This window comes from Chelonoidis abingdonii, chromosome 3 (genome assembly GCF_003597395.2).
Source record: "Chelonoidis abingdonii isolate Lonesome George chromosome 3, CheloAbing_2.0, whole genome shotgun sequence".
NCBI lineage: Eukaryota > Metazoa > Chordata > Testudines > Testudinidae > Chelonoidis > Chelonoidis abingdonii.
The window spans coordinates 73,264,114-73,285,485 of NC_133771.1; positions in this window are offsets into that span (position 1 = coordinate 73,264,114).

Below are 21,372 nucleotides of genomic sequence, written 5' to 3' on the forward strand. Positions count from 1 at the left end.
ACCCTCTAAGCTTAATTACCAGCTTAGATCTGATAAGATCTGATAAGAACTCACCAGCCAAGTGATCCAGGCTTGGCTCCTCTCTGGTTCCCCAAACCTTCTCTGGGACCCAAGACTCAGAAGCCTGAGTCTTACCACAAAGGGAAAATAACCATTCCCCCCACCTCTTCTCTACCAGAATCTCCTCTCTGGCTAACCTGAGAGTTACTGATGCAACCTCTTTACATCACAATACCAAGAAGCATGTCTCTCTCTTCACAAAGAGACAAACCAAAGACAAGGAAACAGAAAAGATTCTCTCTCTCTTCCCCTTAGCTTCTTCCCGCCCTAGGACACTAGGAGAGTTAAACACAGAGAGCAGTTTTCCCCTCCCCCTGTCTTTCCTTTCTCCACACTTTCTGGTGGTCAACTAGAAACAAAAAATCAACAGGTCTTAAAAAGCAAAACTTTTAATAAAAGAAAGAAAGAATAGAATAACAGTTCTCTGTAATCTAGAGGTAAATACAGATTTTCAACTTATAGAATGAATAAACATAGAAAAGGATAAAACAGCCTATCCAAAAACAATACAATTTAAAGTATTCTAGCCAAATACATAAAGACTCCACCAGCCAGATACACAGATGCAAATACAGCAAACATTTAAAAGACTATACTTTTGCTACCTTGTACTCTATAACTGGGAACAGAAGTTAGAAGGACTGGAATAGATCCTCTCATAGCTGAGGAGCACAGAACAGACAAAGACCCAGCCCAAGAAACACCCACAATTCCCTCCTTAGCTTTGAAAAATCTGGTTTCCTGATTGGTCCTCTTGTCAGGTGTTTGGTTCCCTTTGTTAACCCTTTACAGGTAAAAGAAACATTAACCCTTAGCTATCTGTTTATGACAGCTGGTCCCTTCTTTGACTCTGGCCACTAGGCCACATAGCCTTATGGGCAGCTGTGTTGAATCTGACCACTGTGCCTTTTTGTGGTGAGACCCAAAACAGTTGGGGAGACTGTGACCACAGTGCCAGCACACTCATTGCCCATGGCAACAGAGGACAGGGTATGCACCGCCAAAAGGGGCAGACACTTCGGAGGCTAACCTGCCTGTCCTGAGAACTACATTGCTGATGTTTTCATTTTCATTATAAAACAGATACACATATATTGTTAAGATATGAAAAGCTTCTTTGAAGAAATGGGTTATGAGAAGAGAATTAAAGGAGAGGGTAGCCTTATATATCCACGAGGGTGACCGGACAACAAGTGTGAAAAATCAGGACAGTGGGTGGTGGTAATAGGAGCCTATATAAAAAAAGACTCAAAAATCAGGAGTGTCCCTATAAAATCAGGACAACTGGTCACCCTATCCACAGAAAGAAGGATGGGCAGCATGATATGAGGCATAATGTCTGGTCATGAGAAACAATGATAGCTAGCAAATCGATAAGTCTGACATTAGAATGTCCCTTGTTTAACTTCCTCTGCAGCACATTCACATGCTGCTTAGCGACCTAGCAAGTTATAGAAGCTTATTATTTAGGAATATCTATGCTAGACAATTTCTTCTTCACACTATTAATCCCCTTCTGCTAAACAAAACTATGGATTCATCCAATTTACCCCAGTGCTACTCCTTATCCCCAAGGGATTTCCTGAAACAGTCGGACAGTAAAGCAGTTTCTTGTACTCCATTCTCTTTCTCTCTTTCTGTGTGTGTCTCTCTCTCTGTTTCTTGGCTTCACCTTGCACTGTCTCCCACTGCAGCACTGGTACTTCCAGCAGCAGGCTCTGTATTGTCAAATGCAATATCTTCCTTCCAGCTGACTTTTTCCTCACTCACTCCATTGTAGGTCATCATTAGCAGAGATTTCCCTTTGTTGCAATTCCTTTATGCTGTCTTTAGTTTCTGATAAAGAGAGCTAGGCAGTGGAGGTGGGATGAGATTAAATTAAAAATGGCAAAATATTTGATACAATCAACTTTTCAGTGATTATGGAAAGGAGAGACAGTGATTAATTCTCAAGCACAACTCTGCAAGGAATGTCTATATGTACTTCTAGCAAAACTGTTGCAATTTTTAGTTAGCATTCGGCTTTTTCTGTCCTCAAATAACCTTTTGTTTCTGGCTATCAACGTGAGATTTGGTGTGACATCTCCTAGGCAGTACCTTGCTACTGCAGATTTTTGAGGTCACAGCTTTGCAATTTCATAAAAAAGTGTCCCCATCTCTGCCACTGCAATCTGCTTCTATTGAACAAAACATTAGATCAGGGATATAGGGTGAAATGCATCGATATAGGATTAATATGGCACACAAGCACAGTTCCCAGCACTACAGGAGAAACATATTCATTAATTACATGAACAGACTTTTTAATCTGATTGCTAATGAAGTGGTGGCTTCATTTAATAAAGAATTTAATGTGTAGTGAATGCATAGTTCTGCTACAAGCTGCATTAAACAGGTGAAGAGCTCCACATGATAAGTCAGCTGTACCATACCTCTATACACAGTGGGGAATGTGTCCTCATAAATTAAGCCAGTTTTGCTGAAGAATAGTGCTGGTATAGAAGCCTTGGTAAACTGTCTTCTCTTTCAAGGAAAGAATCTTAATGTATGTAGTAATTTCATAGATTATTAGGGTTGGAAGGGACCTCAGGAGGTCATCTAGTCCAACCCCCTGCTCAAAGCTGGACCAATTTCCAAATGACCCCCCCTCAAGGATTGAACTCACAACCCTGGGTTTAGTAGGCTAATGCTCAAACCACTGAGCTATTTTTTTATTTTTAAAAAGCAGCTGCTGGATGATGTACAGGGTTGAAAATATGCAAGACATAGCACCTTTGTTTTTCACACAAACACTCCCATTTCCTGTACTTGGTGTAGGAATTTAGGAAGGAGAATCTGTCCCTTTATGTCCACACATGTTAATTGTTTGCAGCCAGTTTTGTCAACATATTTCTGCTTGTTGGACTCCTGGCTTTGTAGGCCGAACCCTCTGCATGCTTGTGCCCCCTCAGCATAAAAGAAAAGAAAGAAAAGAAAAACAAACTTCCTGGCTTTCAAGCAGCCAAAAGAAAAAATGTGTCCATTTAAAATCCTGAGGTCTGTGCTTCTGGTTCAAAATGACCCCTCTGCTCTGCCACCATGTCAAGGCTGATTCCCCATTCTGGCACTTTGAGTGCAGAAGGTAGGGGCCTGCAAGGATTCTAAAAATTTATACTGGCCACTCCAGGCTTGTATTAAACTCCCGAAATTAGAGCTTCTCTCTGACCTTGGATGGGTAGATGCTGCCACCACCCAAATGCAAACCCCTTCGAACCCAGGAAGGCGCACTTGGGAATTCCTTCCGATGGGGTACCCCCCAGGGAGAGCTGAGAAAGAAAGACAAAGGAAATCAGCTGTTGCCACCAGCTAATTAAACAACATATGCACAAACCTCTTAGGACACAAAAAATCCAATCCTGTTTTTAAAAAAGGTAAATTTTATTAAAAACAAAAAGAAAGAAAATATATCTGGACCTTAGGATCTTCCTAGATTTTAAAAGAGCAATTCCAAAAATTAGCACCCAAAATAGCTTTCTTGGGAGTTCAGCTTAAAGGTTACAAGCAAACAAAAGCATCTGGGGTTAGCACAGAGGAGTCCACTAGACATAAGAAACAGAAATAAACCTAATCACATCTTTCTAAACATTCCTGATCTACTTACATATTTGGGTTGCTAAAAATAGTTCTATATATGATCTGATGATTTTCATATCTGGCTCAAAGCTTCTCACAGCATAACTACTCCCTGTTCCCCTCTTTCCCAGAGAACTACAGAGACAAAGGGGAAGGCTAATTTTAAAAAATTTCTAGCCTTCCATTGGCTCTTTGGTCACATGCCACTCCCTTTACTTTACCTGGGGACTTTGTTAACCCTTTACAGGTAAAGCATCAAAGAACAGCCACTAAGAGGACTGTATAGCTAACTGGCTGGCTGGGTGTCCATAAAGGGACCTACCCCCTTCATTTATTATCACACCACACCCAGAAAGTGTGTGGGTTACACATGCACTGTTTTGTTTTGTGTGTGCATAGCTGTGTTTGCCAGAACACTTTAGGGATGAACACATATCTGGAATCAATTGCATACCCTAATTTAGAAAATGGGCCCATGTCTATCAGCACATATGTTGTACAGTATAAGGTGTCCTCACACAATATAATTGTAATGATTTTTATTAAACAGAGAAGTAGCTAGTATGTATGCAGCCTTTGGCATCTACTTTTTTTTTTTTTTTACATATTCCAAATTCCTTAAAATGATTAAACTGCATTCTGCATTAATTGCTTGTTTTGGGATATAAAGATATTATATAATGTCCCATACTACTACAATTCAGTTTTTTCCACACTAAATATAGCTGAGTGTTTACAAAAAGCAAATAAACATTGTAAACAGTTTACCAAGGCTGGTGCTAGCAGTCAATATTGCCTGAGTACACAGTGAGAACATTGGCAGTTCTTATAATTACGGAGCAATCAAGCATCACTAAAAGCAAATTCAATCAAGTGTGTGAGTATGATGAGAGTTTTAGACAGAATGTTATTCTAACATCACCACTTTGATTCCTGTCAAAATGGGATAGGGCAGACTGTGGATTGTGAATGGACAGCAAAGTGATGCCGCGTTGATGAGGGTTATCTACCATTTCACAAAAAAAATTCCCTTGCCACAAGACTACAGAGTATTGTGAGAGCAGGAAGGACTAAGAAACAGTTATTCAACCCTGATGGAGAAAAAAGCCCACGTAGGGCTAGACCTTGCAAGGTGCTAAGCACTCTGTTCCTAATCTAGCCAGGAGTTTAAGCAGTGAATAGTGTATTGAAGTTAATGGTCCAGATCTCAGCTGATGTACACTGACAGTTTCATAACTTCAGTGGACTATGGTTATTTATATCAGCTGAGGATTTAGCCAATAAGACTGCTCCATGTGCTTACTTTGATCACATTTAAGTGGTTTTTGGAGCGGCCAGAGGGCTCAGCATCTTGCAGGAGTATACCCAGATTGCTATTTTTCAGATAGTTCTGGAATACCTTGGCATAAATGTCAAATGGATCATTTTAGGAAACTTTATAAAATCTAGAGTTGCCTAACAATAACAATAATAAAGTAATACAGTTCCTGTTAAATACCATGGAAACTGATGGTCCTCATGTGTTGTGGAAGGTATTGAACACCTTCAAGGATCCACCCTAGTAGTCTTCCTCTTCTTTGTGTCCTGTCACAAACTAAGATGTTTTTCCCAAACAATGCACAAGTGATGGTTCTTTCTGTTGCTGCAGCTAGGTCCTCTTCGTACAGATTGTCACTAATAACCCATAGGATTACAAATTTTTATTAAAGTATATTAAAATGGATTTCAGAATTTAGGAAAAAAAGAGAATTTCTAAAGCAGCTTTGTGACTTAGGAGTTTGTCTAATTTGCAAAGCATCTTAGGCATGTAAAAGCTCAAGTCTCATTGAAAGTCAATGAGATTTGGGTTCTTAGGGTGAAATCTCTGCTCCATCAAAGTAGACAAAAAGACAGCAAGATGGTAGCCCCTACCTTTGAGGACAATTTCTAATCTTCTAGAGTTCCCTGGCCATACACTGTAACAGTAACAGCTTGCTGGTGTCAGGGAGATAAGGAGTTATAATATTTACCTACCTGACAAGAGTGTTATGAGATTAAATTAAATAATACATGTGAAGTAACAGGTGCATTAACCTGTGTGTTGTAAACAGACACGACAAGTCATTCTCCGCTCCACTCTGCGCTGGTTAGGCTCACCGGATATGTGCCCAGTTCTGGCCACAATTCAAGAAAGATTGTGGAAATTGGAGAGGGTCCAGAGAAGCAACAAGAATGATTAAAGGTCTTGAGAACATGACCTATGAAGGAAGGCGAAAGAATTGGTTTATTTAGTTGGAAAAGAGAAGACTGAGAGGGACATGATAGCAGTTTTCAGGTATCTAAAAGGGTGTATAGAATCAGGAGGAGGGAGAAAACTTGTTCACCTTAGCCTCTAATGATAGAACAAGAAGCAATGGGCTTAAACTGCAGCAAGGGAGATTTAGGTTGGGCATTAGGAAAAAGTTCCTAACTGTCAGGGTAGTTGGACACTAGAATAAATTGCCTAGGGAGGTTGTGGAATCTCCATCTCTGGAGATATTAAGAGTAGGTTAGATAAATGTCTATCAGGGATGGTCTAGACAGTATTTGGTCTTGCCATGAGGGCAGGGGACTGGACTTGATGACCTCTCGAGGTCCCTTCCAGTCCTAGAGTCTATGAATCTATGAAGTGCTAGATACTATGGTGATGAATGCCATAAAAAAGCCCATTTTTAAAAGGCGAGATCTTCTGATGATGTGACTTACAAATAGTCTCATCTAGACGCGATATATCGATCCCCGAGAAATCGATTGCTACCCGCCGATATGGGGGTAGTGAAGACGTAGCCTCAGTTTGAGAGTCCTGTTTAAATTTGGTTTAAATGCAGTTCCAGATAAACTTCCTCTGATGCAGTTTGTCTGATCAATGTGGATGAAGACAAAGCAGGTTAGAACTACAGTTCATGGTGTATTTTAGCCCATGTCTCTCTCTTTGGGGCAACAGATTTAATAATGTTAGTCTAGTATTCCTATGTTTTATAATGTGGTTCTTACCAGCGCTAGAACATGATGACCTGTCCACACAGACCACTCGAATTGCACTAGAAACTTCTCTATCCAGAGACCGTGTTTAAACATGATTTCTTGACTTAGTTTGAACCCTAATATTGGCAGGGCCTTAGAGATAGACTGTGCAGACCAGGGGTCAGACATAGCATAGGATATTTTATAGTACAGTTAAAAAAACAGCATTTTCCTTGGGAAATGACAGAATACAACACAAGCTGTTTTACTTATTAAATAGATTAGTTCATGTCTTTTAGAAAAAAAAAACACGCTCAGACTCACATCCTCCTTAGATGGAAGTATTTCCCACAATTCATTCCATCAACAATCTTTTTGGCCATGATTTTCTCACCTCAGACATCCCTGTTCTGTTTCCAGCACCTCCCACCTTCTTGTCTCTTCTGCCTCCCTTCATTTCATTTATGCCAGTCCACTTCCACACCTTCCATCACCCTTGCTACTGTACCTTTTTTTGCCTGCTGTCATACTGAAGAGCCCTTCGTTCTGATGTCTGATCTTTTTTCTCAAGAGCCCATTCTTCATGTTATACCCTTATTCTACTGCCATGTCTCTGAAACTAGCTCACTGATTCCCTGCTGAATGATGTTTCTATTGCTCCTGAAAGAAGGAGAGATCTATCTATGCAGTATTTGCACACCTCGCTGTAAGAGTACAGGAATTCATCCCTCCCCAAAAGAGAAGGAAAGAGAAAGAGACGAAGAGAGAAATTTCATTTTCCTGACAAGCAATCATTGAGAAATCATTTTAAGATTCTGACAATAATTTCCCAATGGCTGGTTGTCTGGAAAAAAAAGCAACAAGAAATCGTTTTTCATACATAACACCAAATAATTCCCTATGACAATGTGAATCAAGCACTTGGAATGCCAGTAGCCTACAGATTAAAGTTTGCTTATCCATTATGCTGCCTATCTTGATCAAGAAGGCTTGTGGATTCTTCCAAAAAAGAATAATAATTTTTAAAAAAGGTCTGAGTGTTTCATTACAATGTTTGTAACAGGAAAACGGTACACTTATAATATAATGTTAATGTTCCACCAAAATTGGGTAAATCAGCGAATGCTAGATATGCATCTACCAGTTAATCCCACAAGAGTAAAAGGAAAGGATATTAAGAATCCATATCACAGCCTTACAAAATGGATCAGTTAGAAGCCTAATTTGTGGTTTCATCACGTGACACATCACACGTGAAGCAAATTGCCCAGGGTATTGCAACATGTAGTTTTAAGCCCCAGTGCCTGTGGTTTCTGTTTTACATAAACGTTTTTGCAGATGGTAATAAGTAACAACCTATATTGCAATGGACATTTTAGGCTGTCCCTTTTGATGAAGAATGTACTGGATTGTGTTATTAAAAGGATTCCACTATGAGAAGAGGTGCATCAAACACCACACTGAACAAAATGTGAAAAAAAAAATAAAAGAAAAGAAAAAATGTTCCTAACTGTGGGTGCTGCTGTATAAAGCTTGTATATTCTGTAAACATTTAAGTCACCTATGACTCACTCACTTCCTTTAATTTTTGTTTGTTTTTTTAAATCTTCCAAGAAATTGGCAAAAGGTGATGGGCTTAAAGTACTGTATTGCAATATGAAATCCACAGTATATGGTCCAGGACTTTGAAAGCATCTTGGGTTAGACTAGTATTGCCTGTCAGTATAGTGCCAAATCATAGACTGATACAATGATAACCAGTGAAAAGTACAATCGTTTCTGTAAGATCTTTCTTTTGCAGGAAATGATAAAAATGACTATAAAGGAGATTTACGTAAGTCCCAGTAGAATCACAAAAGCCACTTTCCTCTGGTCCTTGGTATGATGCATTTAGTTCAAGAGTTTCCATGATTGCTTTTATGACACTGTTAAATAGAAAATAGCAAAATAACATGCAGGATTATTTATAATGAATAGCATCGACAAAGCACACATTAGTAGCTGCTGCCTTTTAAAAATCCTATTATTTTTGTCTGTTGAGCTGTCTATAATCAATAGAGTGGAAAATAATTCTATGAAATCTCTGTCTCAGAAAAAGGAGCTGTAAAGCTTTTATGAAGTGTAAGAACTTGCAGTCAATATAGCTTTTTAAAAAGGTTTTTAGGTTTTTTGGTATATGATAACTGCCCAGATTTGTTAGCCAGATATAATGTTTTAAAGAGAATATCTTTTCATGTAGATGCTCATCCTGCTATTTAAGTACATGACGTACCAAAATTATACGTGACATACCACTGTTGCTGCCTTAGAATGGAATCTATCTCTTTAGTAACCTTAGTATGCTTGTAGCAGCAATCTTGCCAGGTACATTTTCTGCATGAAAAAATGGCTTGTTCTGATTTGTTTTTCTTCAGTTTCCATTTATATCCATCATTCTGTAAAGTATGTTAGAAAATTCTGTGTTAGCATTCTTTGTGGCATTTAAAGATTTTATACTTGTCAGTTTTAATCTTTTCCATCTCTTTTCTTTTATGCTATGAAGAATTAGGTTATTTTTTCTTTCTATTTCTTTCTTTCTAATCAAAGGATTTGTAAACTTGCAGCCTCACAGTGTTCAAACTGAGACATTCCATAGTAATGGTTGCAAATGCTTTCCATTACAAAGTCCAGTTTAACCCCCAAAAACTTTGGCTTGGAATACTGGCTGGGCTTGAAGATTGCCATATTTAATTATACTGCACAAAAGAGTATTTCTGCCAGGTTTAAAGAAAAATGGTCAAACTGTTTAAGTCAGTGGTTTTCAACCTATGATCCACAAACTCCTGGGGATCACAGACTATGTCCAAGGTTTTCAAATGGGTCTGCACCTCCATTTGAAAATGTTTAGGGGTCCACAAATAAAAAAGGTTGACAATCACTGGTTTAAGACACAGCTCATTAAATATTACTTTGATTGGAAAAAATTGCCATTTGTCTAACATTTGTTTGTCTCCATCTTGCTCAAAAATTGGTCTGTTATTCACCCAGTGCCAAACATATTTGAAGAACATATATTGTATTTGAGCAATACTTCTCTGCAACTTTTTGTTGTTGTGGCCAATCTCATTTGTTGTCATTGACTTTAGTAGGAAGAAGACCAAGTACTATATATCTGAGTGATCATGCTAGCTGATAGCAGTTTTGAAAAGATTATGAGTCCATCTCATAAATAATAAAAACTCTTTCTTTAGTTTAAGTAATAAAAGCCAAAGGCTGCTTGTATATATAAATAGAATCTATGGACAGGTGATAGTCTCTCTGATTCTATACTAAGATGTATACTGAGCCCCTTCCCTGAACACAGACACCTTATTTCTGATATAAAATCAATCTGTAAATGATGAGACAGGCAACTTCCCTTTGTCACATTGCAACTTATTTTTTTTTTAAATGGAGCATTTTGTGTGTGGAATAATGTATTACCTGTGTCATTTCTGAATGGGACCTTCTTGAGAATCAATAAGGGGTCAACAAGTTACAAATTAATACTCATATACCCCATTGATACATGATGGAACTCACAATGATTACAATAGAAGATATGCATGGCTAGCGAGGATGACATGCTAGAGCTGGCTGGAAAACAATTCCATTGAGCAAATTTTGTTTTTCGAGTTTCAAAACTTGTTTTTATTCTTCATTTAGACGGAAAATGAGACCTTCTGAAATTTTTTCACAAAAAAACACAAGAGAGAGAAAAGCTCCCACTCCATAATAGCAAGGGCACTTACCTAGGATGTGTATAACCCAGATACAGGTCTCTGATCTGGACCAGGGACTTGCACCTGGGTTTTCCATCTCTCATGTGAATGCCTTAAACACCACTATTTAGTCAGTTCTGTACTTGCTGGCCCAGCTGAATATTTCATTTATACAAAGTGGATCAGCTTCAGTAGGAGAGATTGACTCTATAGCTCAGTGGTCAGGGTAGTCAGCAGACATGTGGGAGACTCAGCTTCAAGTTCCTATTCCAAATGTGGCAGAGAAGGGTCTTGAACCCCATGTGCATGCCCTAACACTAGACTATTGTCTTTCTGGGTGTCTATTTGCTCTTGTTTTGACCAGTAATTTCAACCTGGTGAAGAGAAACCACTGAAGTCCAGCTCTAAACAGGGAGACCCCGAGTACAAACAGTTTTTGTTGAATCATTTCTGATCTTTCATCTGGCAGATTATACATGCCATAATGACACAAAATTAGATATAAAAAACAAGCAGTTTAAGTTGTGATTAACTGCTCAGTTGCTTTAGTTCTTTAAGTCCATTGACTGATGCTGGATTGCAATGGCATGCCAAAGTACACCGTTCATAAGTGTGACACCCACAAATGAATTGAATATAATCAATGCTCTTCCAATGATGAACAAATTCATTTAAGATGACTAAACATTTAAAGGAAAGTGTTGTGATTTTTTTCAGTAAAATTGAAAAACTGAGTTATTTTATGATTCCTACTCCAGTTATACGGTTTGCTTTTCTTAAATTGCAGTGGGATTCCTATGGAATTATGTGTGACATCCACATTAATACCAAGAGAGTTTATTCTGATTAATGTTATTACAACAAATGCTAAAGGGATTTATAAGGATTTGCTACTAGTTGCAATATGTTGAAGCCCTTGAGGCCCTGGCATTAAAGAACTCCAGGGTGGCCTCATCTTGTCAGATCTTTTGGATTAAAGATATTAAGTAAAAACATCTGTAAACTGATACAAGATTTACATTCCTCTTCTCTGCTATAAATGACATTGCTAACTCTACTGCACTTCTGGGGCCCATTTAATTTAGCAGTTGCTTCAGAAAGCACTTCATAAAAACAATTATTGAATTAATTGTGATATTTCCAGTTGAGTATTCATTTAAAACATCCTCACCACCTGTAACTCTTTTCCCACTTGCCTCGTAGAGGCAAAACTGGATAATTTTAGAGCTTATACATATATTGTTACAGTAAAAACCCTGATAGGTCTAATGCTCTGGTCTCATTGTGCATCACCCTGTGGACCTATCAAGACTGAAGTTCATTGCCCATTGATTTGTTCCTACCCACAACTGTTCCTCATTACCAGGGACAGCTCATACTGTACACCAAAAATCACATCTCTCTCTCACTTGCTAATGATTTCCTATTGCCACTTTTTAACTATTGCAATGAGTTCATAGAAAACCAGCTGAATCATGGAACTCAGGTTAGTGAAATGCTAAAGAAATTTACTCCATATGGCTAGGCCATGGCATTTAGTCATAGCCCTTTGTTGTGGGTGGTACAAAGCTGCATCACCACAGGGCAAGCATCTGTCTGGCAGGTATTCTGACTTAAAGAGGCACAATAGCTCCCAGAACTCACAGAGTTTCTGTGGAGATAGCGAGCTGCAACTCTCCTTTAACAAGTGCAGCATATTTACTGGTGTGTGTGTGTGAGAGCAGGGGAGAGAAGGGACAGAGTCATGGCTCTAGCTGCCCCTCACTGTCTTCTTTTGGGAGAGCAACTTGGTGGAAGCCTCTGTACTCCGCAAGTGCAGCTGCTGTGATTCTGGCTGACTTATTCATGGGTCGTGCAGGTGACGAAAGCTCATCCTTTCCCCCATTGACTACCATAGTTGTGTATGGCGAGAGGGACACATTATGACTCATGGTTTGTGCTTTGTGACCTGCATTACTTTCCTTCAGTAACTCATGTCAAGTCTTTGTCCCACAATGTGTCACACATTTAGGCACTGACAGATTGACAGGTATAACTCTGCTGAGCAGGATATGTGTCAAATTTGATTTACACTGCTTACCAGTATTGTTGAGAGGCTTTGAATAAAGAGATTAAGTTAAATGAAGGAAAATTTAGTATGGATATCAGGGGAAATTTGCTAATAATGAAACTTCTCAGACCAAGGACATAGCCACAGGTGGACCTTGGTGTGCCACAGCCCACCTAATTAGAATCAAATTTGGATAGCTCTGGGTGCTATGTGAATGCAGAAGCTGGTATCTTCATGGTTTTGGGTCAGGAACCCCTGGCTAAAGAGTGGGTGGCTCTTGGCTTGTCTGAGGAACGCCACGGCCAGCTGGAAGCAGAGCGGAGCAGTGCAGTTGGTCTAGCAATGCAACTGCTTCTGCTTAGCACTGCAAACTTCTCCTGGACCCAGACAACTTCATCGAGAGTCATTTAGAAACTTCATTTCCAAGCCCCACGCAGGTGCTGATAGCCCTCCCTCACCCTGGTTTTACTTGTGCTTGCCTGTGGGGCTGCAGAGATTGCCCCTCTATACTGGCCATCCCAGCTGCCAGGTTCTCTGAACTCAGATCTCTTCTCTGTACCCAGCTCCCCCTCTTACAATCCTGCCTTTGGTATTCAAATATAATATGCAATGCTATTTAATATATAGTATAAATTACTTTTGGTGTAATCAGACCTTTGGTCATTTTCTGTTCACCATAAATTGGGACCCACCAAATCTCCATACCTAACTATGGCACTGTCTTAGACACTCATGGAATGAGTTGTAATCCTGATCTCATGAAACTTTGTAAGCTGAAATGAATGGACAAACCAGGTAAAAATATAAAGTAGTGCACTGAAAGGCAGGTGAGCTACAAGGATAGCTAGGTAAGCTGTGCACAAGCAAACAATACACATTGTACTATGGCCAAATGTACAGTTATACACATAGTAAAAAAGTATGTAGGCCATATTTACAGGATGTGGGCTCTGTCATGAGAAGCAGCAACTCTGAAAGAGACTTGTGGCAATGGTAAATAATCAGCTGAACGTGAACACCCAGTGAAATGCTGTGGCTAGAAGGGCTAAAGGGATCCTTGGACGCATAAAGACCAGAATGTCAAGCAGAAGTAGAGAGATTATATTACCATTGTAGTTGGCACTGCTGGAATACTGTATCCAGTTCTGGTGTCCACAATTCAAAAAGGATGTTGATAAATTGGAGAGGGTTCAGAGAAGACCCATGAGAATGAATAAAGGATTAGAAAACATGCCTTATAGTGATAGAGTCAAGGAGCTCAAGCTCTTTAGTTTAACAAAGAGAAGGTTTAGGGGGACTGGATCAGTGCCTACATGGGGAACAAACAGTTGATAGTGGACTCTGCAGTCTAGCAGACATAGATATGACAAGATCCTATAGCTGGAAGTAGAAGATAAACAAATTCAGAGTAGCAAAACATTTTATCAGTGAGAGTAATTAACCATTGGCACAGTTTACCAAGGCTCATAGTGGATTCTCCATCACTGGAGATTTTCAAAGAAAGAGTGGATATTTTTCTAAAAGATTTATATCCTTGTTCAAATAGGAATTATTTCTGGGATGTTCTATGGCCTGTGCTATGCAAGAGGTCAGACTAAATGATCACTCTCCATTTTGGCCTTAGCATCTACAAATCTATACTTTAATAGAGCTTTGTTGCCTTTCATGTCTTGTAATTCTATAGGCCAAATACCGAGATGCTATGTTACTTGATTTAAGACACATATTAGTGAACGTAAAGGAAAGTAACTGAGCCTAAGGATCAAATCTGAGAGCCTAGTGTCAGTAGCAGCCCCAACATGCCCCACTGCAGGGAACAGATGGGGAGGAGTGGTGGATCTGTAGAACTTATCCATACCCGCTACAAAGCTGAACTTGAGAATGTGCAATAAATACTTCCACAAACCTGGAAGACAAACAAGTGACAGTGATTACATATGATGAACAAATATGGCCTTTATGGCATTGTTAATGTGCCTTAAGTTCTATGGCTTTTAGTAGGAGGTTGTATAATGCTATAAACAATGTTTTATTCTAGGGGTGGAGTTGATGATACCTAACATTTTGTTACATCAGTTGTGCGACTCTATTTAAAATAACTGTAGTGTGCAATCAGATTCCTAAGTCCAGCTCCTGATGCTTAACAGTATGAGTCATTTGTACAGTTCATATTTAAAAGTATCACAGTCCCTTCACTGATTTATTGGTGGGGGACTCACCCAGCATTAATTGTAATATGCATTGGAAAGCAGCTTAAAGTGATTTATTGGGGACAGAAGCTGCCCAGCACTAATTTATGGAACAGGGGTCTAGTACAAATGTATTTATTTGGGGAGTTGCCCAGCAACAAGGTATTGAGGGGCCAGCAGTAATTGTTTGGGTGTGGGAAGGAGGTTCAGCATTAACCAACAGAAGGCAGTGAACTCTAGAGTCTGCCAGAAGAAGAGGAACCCCAGAAGTGGAAGACTGGGCTAAGGGGCCTTGCTTGGGAGGCAGAGTAGATTGGATCACTGGTGTGTTTTAGACAGTCAAGTAGGTGTCGTCTTTGGGTTAAAGTAGGTGTTGAGTAGCTTGTTAAAGCCCTGGTGGTATATGCTTCTGATAATCCTCCCTGATTGAACTAACCTCGTTATCTCTAGCTTGCTTGCTGGCATATATATACACCTGCCCCTGGAAATTTCCACTACATTCATCTGACGAAGTGGGTATTCACCCACGAAAGCTCATGATCCAAAACGTCTGTTAGTCTATAAAGTGCCACAGGATTCTCTGCTGCTTTTACAGATTCAGACTAACACGGCTACCCCTCTGATACTTTATCCATTAAGTTACTGAAGCCGCACATGAAGTTGCAATAACTATGTGGCCAATTTTGAGAATCTGGGCCTTTTTGTAGGTAATCTGCCCATCTTGCAAATAGTGTGATTCTGAATTATTCTCTGCTAATAAACGCTTATGCCACAACAGCAGCTTTTAAAGAAAAAAAATTGCTCAGTCCTTTTTTCCTCTCAAACTCCTTGAATTTTGCTTCCACGATGAATAGAACAGGGAGCAGCCAGGCTTAGATAATGGAAGGATCAGCTGGATGGTGTTACTGAATCAGCTATTGATTATTATGTCACCTGCATTCAGTAATAGCCTGGAGATAGGTTTACATTGAAGTAAGGGAATTGGTGTGTTGCAACTGATGTGTAAACAGAGTGCAGTTCACATGTTACTGATGAGGAAAAGCTGAATAATAGGAGAAAGCAGTGAAAGAAGCAATAGCTACTGGAACTTTGTATTTCAAGTAAAGCAATTGACTGGTATGTTCTATTAGATGTCATCTGATTCAAGTGCAGTTTGCGGAAGATAACTTTTCCTCCCACTTCACAAATTTAATATCAGATTTGAAGTATTTATCCACCTGAAATGGGTTCTGGCTATTTCTTTAAGAATTAAAGTAGAGAAGCCAAACAATATGAAAAAGTTAGCCAGAAACAAAGCTGTACCAGCAATGCTAGCAGTCATCTTGCTAAGAATTCAGTGGGATGAGTAGCAAATGTATTCACCTCCAATGGCAAAAGTTTTGTTTACATACATTGGCTGTAAAATGCTTATGGAGCTATTAGCACTCTCTGCAGGTGGGATTTCATAAAAGAAGATGGATACTGAACTTGGGGGCTTCAATCTCTCATAAAACACATTCTAGAGCATACACAGAGGTTAAGAAGGAGGAAGAACAGAAAAAGGGAAGATGATGAATGCCTATGGCTGAGGTTGGGGGAGAGAGGCAGGGAAGGAACTGAAGCAGAAAATTAAATGGTCCAATACTGACTGAATAATAGCTGTGGGTCACCCTGAATGTTACTGTACAGGAAGTGAACACAGATTAACATTTCCCAGTTGTGATCAATTTTCAATGTACCAGGCATTTCTATATACACTGTTACGTTAAGGGGAAGAGCCCAGTTACTTAGAAGGCTCTCTGATGATATGCTTACATTTTAGATTCTATGCAAAATTCACGTGTCCTTCTCCTTTCATTAACTCCTCTTGGAAAAAAAATTGCCCTCTTGTGGGTCTTTCACTTGTCAGAATCTAATTATTATTGCCATCCATTTCAGTTTGGCTGCCGAGGTCTAGATGTCCAAGATGGTCACATGAGAACTCAGTCTTCCTGACATATCTGTCAGCATTGCCAGATACATCTAAAGTGGGAGTATAGCAATGTGTGGAGTCACCCCTGAGGCACCTCCTCTGGTCTCTCAGGGAATTAGCTTGATTTCCAGACCAAGTGCCCTCTGCAGGCCAGTGATCCGCCTGTCCTCTGGCCCTGTGTCCCTCCCAGACTCAGTGCCCCTTTACCTGGCTGCTGCCCCCCAGCAGTACCCCCTTTCTCTTAGGGTCTCTCCTCCCCAGGAATCCCCCATCCACTATCCCCACCTTGCCTCAGTAGAAGGCTACTGCCAGTCATTGTCTAGCCCCTACACCCTGGGGCAGACTGCAGTATCAGCCTACTCATCACTGGCAAGGTTGGGTTTGGACCTGCTGCTTCTGCCTACCCATGGGCTGCCCCTTTTGCAATCCCAGTACCCATTGACCATATACTAGGCTGCAGCCTAGGGCTTTCTAGGCTGGAGCTCCCCAGCTCCTCTGCCTTTCCCCAGCCCTGCTCCACTCAGGTACCCTGTCTCTAGCTCCCTGCCACCAGGCCCATCTCTCTCAACAGATAGAGGGAGACTGACTGGGCTCCTGGCTCACTGCCTCTCATAGGGGCCAGCTGGGCCTGATTGGGGCTTGGTCACAGCTGAGCCTACTTTCCCCAATCTGCCCAGGCTTCTTGCCCCAACCACAGCCCTCTTCTGGGCTATTTTCCACGCCAAAGGGCAGGAGCGAGTAACCACTCCACTACAAGGACGCTTCCCTGCCCCTTGCTTTCTTTATCTCTTTTTTCTATTTTCTTGCTGACCACTCATTCCATTCCCACCCCAGTGGGCTGAGGCAGCAAGACACCCAATATACAGTTTTTGAATCAGAGGAATTAGAGATGGAAAAGATCAGTTGCAAATCTGTTCCCTACACCATAGTAGGATTATGTTCCGTGTTATATTTTTCTTCTGTCTTATTCATTCTAATTGTAACATTCTCAAGGGATGAAGCTTCCTCTTGAACCACTTGAAAGCAATTCTTGCTGCCTCCTTACAGTTTGCACTCTTTAAATATTTCATCCTTTCACTTTAGATTTGGTACCCAACATCAATAAATAATGGACCATGGTATCTCTTCCACTGATTATATAAGAGAGATGAAGTGGGTGAGGTATTATCTTTTATTAGACCAACTTCTGTTGGTGAGAGAAACAATTGCTCCTCCTCCTCCTTTTTCTCCCATGCTCATTTGCCACTAGAATTAGCTGGAGAAAAAAAAACCCCACACATTTTGTTTTCCTCAGTATTTTCCAACCAGTTTTATTTGCCAGCCATTCAGTGTCATGACAATAATTGGAGCCATTTTCCACCCAGTCAGAACAATGGTCATCCTACACAATTGTAGCAGTGGGCTCTTCCTCAGGATATAAAATCAGCAGGAAGGATGAAAGAAATAACCTAGGAATGGACTGAATTAACAGTCAGGCCAGTGGGAGGTATACAGTATTATAGCCTTGAACTAAACATAGATTTTGATGAAGTAAAAAGGAAAATGATGCCCATTTGGTTTTCTTTCATGTGGAAAAAAGCTAACTAGATTAGTCAAAATTTACAGGAGCTACACAGCTATTGCTGCAAGCATCTCAGATGTCCAGTATTTTGCATGCAATTACATGTATAAAAATCATGCCAGCAATTTGCGATAGATAGATACATTGATAAGGGCTGTTGATCAATCAGTTAATTCATGCAATTAACTCAAAAAATTAATCATGATTAACCATAGTTTTAATTGCACTGTTAAACAATAGAATACCAATTGAAATTTATTAAATATTTTTGATGCTTTTCTACATTTTCAAATATATTGATTTCAATTACAACACGGAATACAAAGTGTAGCACTAATTTTATATTATTTTTATTACAAATATTTGCACAATAAAAATGATAAACAAATGAAATAGTATTTTTCAATTCACAGCAAACAAATACTGTAGTGCGATTTATTTATTGTGAAAATGCAACTTGAAAATATAGATTTTTTTGTTACATAACTGAACTCAAAAACAAAACAATGTAAAACTTTAGAGTCTACAAGTCCACTCAGTCCTACTTCTTGTTCAGCCAATTGCTAAGAGAAACAAGTTTATTTACATTTACAGGAGATTATGCTGCTCACTTCTTATTTACGTCACCTGAAAGTGAGAACAGATGATGGCACCTGACACTTTTGTAGCTGGCATTACAAGGCATTTATGTGCCAGATATGCTAAACATTTGTATGCCCTTTCATGCTTCAGCCACCATGCCAGAGGACCTGCTTCCATGCTAATTATGCTTGTTAATTAAATTTGTGACTGAACTCCTCAGGGGAGAATTTGTATATCTCCTGCTCTGTTTTACCCACATTCTGCCATATATTTCATGTTATAGCAGTCTTGAATGATGACCCAGCACATGTTGTTCATTTTAAGAACACTTTCACTGCAGATCTGACAAAATATAAAGAAGATACCAATGTGAGATTTCTAAAGATAGCTACAGCAAACAACCCAAGGTTTAAGAATCTGAAGTGCCGTCCAAAATCTGTGAGGGATGAGGTGTGGAGCATGCTTTCAGAAGTCTTAAAAGAGCAACACTCTAATGCGGAAACTACAAACCCGAACCACCAAAAAAGAAAATCAATTTTCTTCTAGTGCCATCTGACTCAGATGATGAAAATGAACATGCATTGGCCAGACTCTTTCGAGCAGACCCCGTCAACAGTATGGACGCATGTCCTCTGGTATGGTGATTGAAGCACGAAGAGACACACGAATCTTTAGTGCATCTGGCACATAAATATCTAGTGACGCCAGCTACAACAGTGCAATGAGACCATATGTTCTCACTTTCAGGTGACATTGTAAACAAAAAGCGGCAGCCTTATCTCCTGCAAATGTAAGCAAACTTGTTTGTCTGAGCAATTGGCTGAACAATAAATAGGACTGAGTGGATTTGTAGGCTTTAAAGTTTTTCATAAGAACCGCCATACTGGGTCAGAGCAAAGGTCCATTTAACTCAGTATCCTGTCTTCTGACAGTGGCCAATGCCAGGTTCCCCAGAAGGAATGGACAAAACAGGTAATCGTCAATTGATCCATACCCTGTTTTATTTTTGAATGCCGGTTTGGTTTTTTTTACATAATTCTATGTTTTTAAGTTCAATTTTCATGATAAAGAGCTTGCACTACAGTACTTGTATTAGGTGAATTGAAAAATAATATTTCTTTTGTAATCAAAAATAAAGATAAAGTGAGTACTGTACACTTTTTATTCTGTGTTGTAATTGAAATCAGTAAATTTGAAAATGTAGAAAATATCCAAACATATTTAAAGATATGATAATCATGCAATTAATCACGATTATTTTTTTTAATCACTTGACAGCCCTAATATAGATATATATTTTTGGTCCAATTCATAAGGGGCCTGATTCTCCACTGCCTTGCCCCTTGTGTGGGAATTAACCTGTGCAAAGTTAGGCCCCGATTCAGCAAACCAAGCAGAAGGCTGTTAAGCATGTGCTGAATCATGGCTTCCATGGCTAGTGCATGTAAAATACTATCAAGTCCAAATTTCCCTCAAAACATTTTTTTCAGAAAAATGGAAAAAAAATTCACATTTTCTGAGCAGCTAAATTTGTCTTGAAACTGTTTTTTCCACTGAAAATGGAGGAATATTTCAGGCAAGCACATTTCCCATTTTTCAGATATTTCTAAAGTCAGACACCTGCAAATCCACAGCAATCAGAAGGTATTTTATACTCTGGTAATACGAACGTAAGAGTGGCCATACTGGGTCAGACCAAAGGTCCATCTAGCCCAGTATCGTGTCTTCCAACAGTGGCCAATGCCAGGTACCGAAGAATAATGCCTTGCGAAAACTGCCACAGTGTTTGGTGCTGTAATGTTATTCTCAGAAGTGCTGTCTTTAAATTATTTTTTTTTTATTCCAAAGAGATGATGGAGGGGAAGTGGAGAGAATGCAAATGAGTACTTCTACATAGATAGCCATGCTGTCATTTGTCACTGCCAACACTCATCAGAATATGGCATCATGAGAGAGAACTGTGAAAAGACTGAGGATTTTACTGGAACACTTAAGCAGGATATTGAAGTGAGGTTTGGAGCAGTGCCCCTAAAGAAAACTAATGCTTACTCTATTAGTTACTGTGAAGCAAGGAAATGTAGACAGGGAGGCATCATTCATCTTCTTTTTGCCTCCAGGGGCTCCTTCCACTGGCTTGCTTGGCATTTAAAATTTCCACTTCACTAGATAAAACTGCGTACCTGCCAACAGTTCACTGAGCAAAAGAATTGTACAGCAGGAGCTCCCTTCCAAACTCCTGCCCGATTCCCAATAGAGAAGTCACTCCTTTAAGATTCCATCCTGCTCCCTCTGAAAGGTGGGGGAAATGGGGGTAGGAAGTGGAGGGATGAAAAGATGAAGGAAAGATTAGTTAGGCACCCACCTCTTGTTGACTGCCAGTTGGAGTTGGGTGCGTGTCATTTGAAGAGCTCTCCTGAGATGACTAAAGAAATACACTGTGGTGAGGAGATTGGATTTTCATCTGTCTTATCTAATCTAAGTTTACATTCCACAGAGATATGGTTCTGAGGGCATGTCTACATTGGAATTGGAGGTGTAATTTTCAGATGGGTTAGGCACACCTGCGCTAGCTGTCATCGAGCCTGCATGCTGAAAGTAACAGTGTTACCCCATGTTACCTCGTGGGTGGTGGGATGCACAAGCTG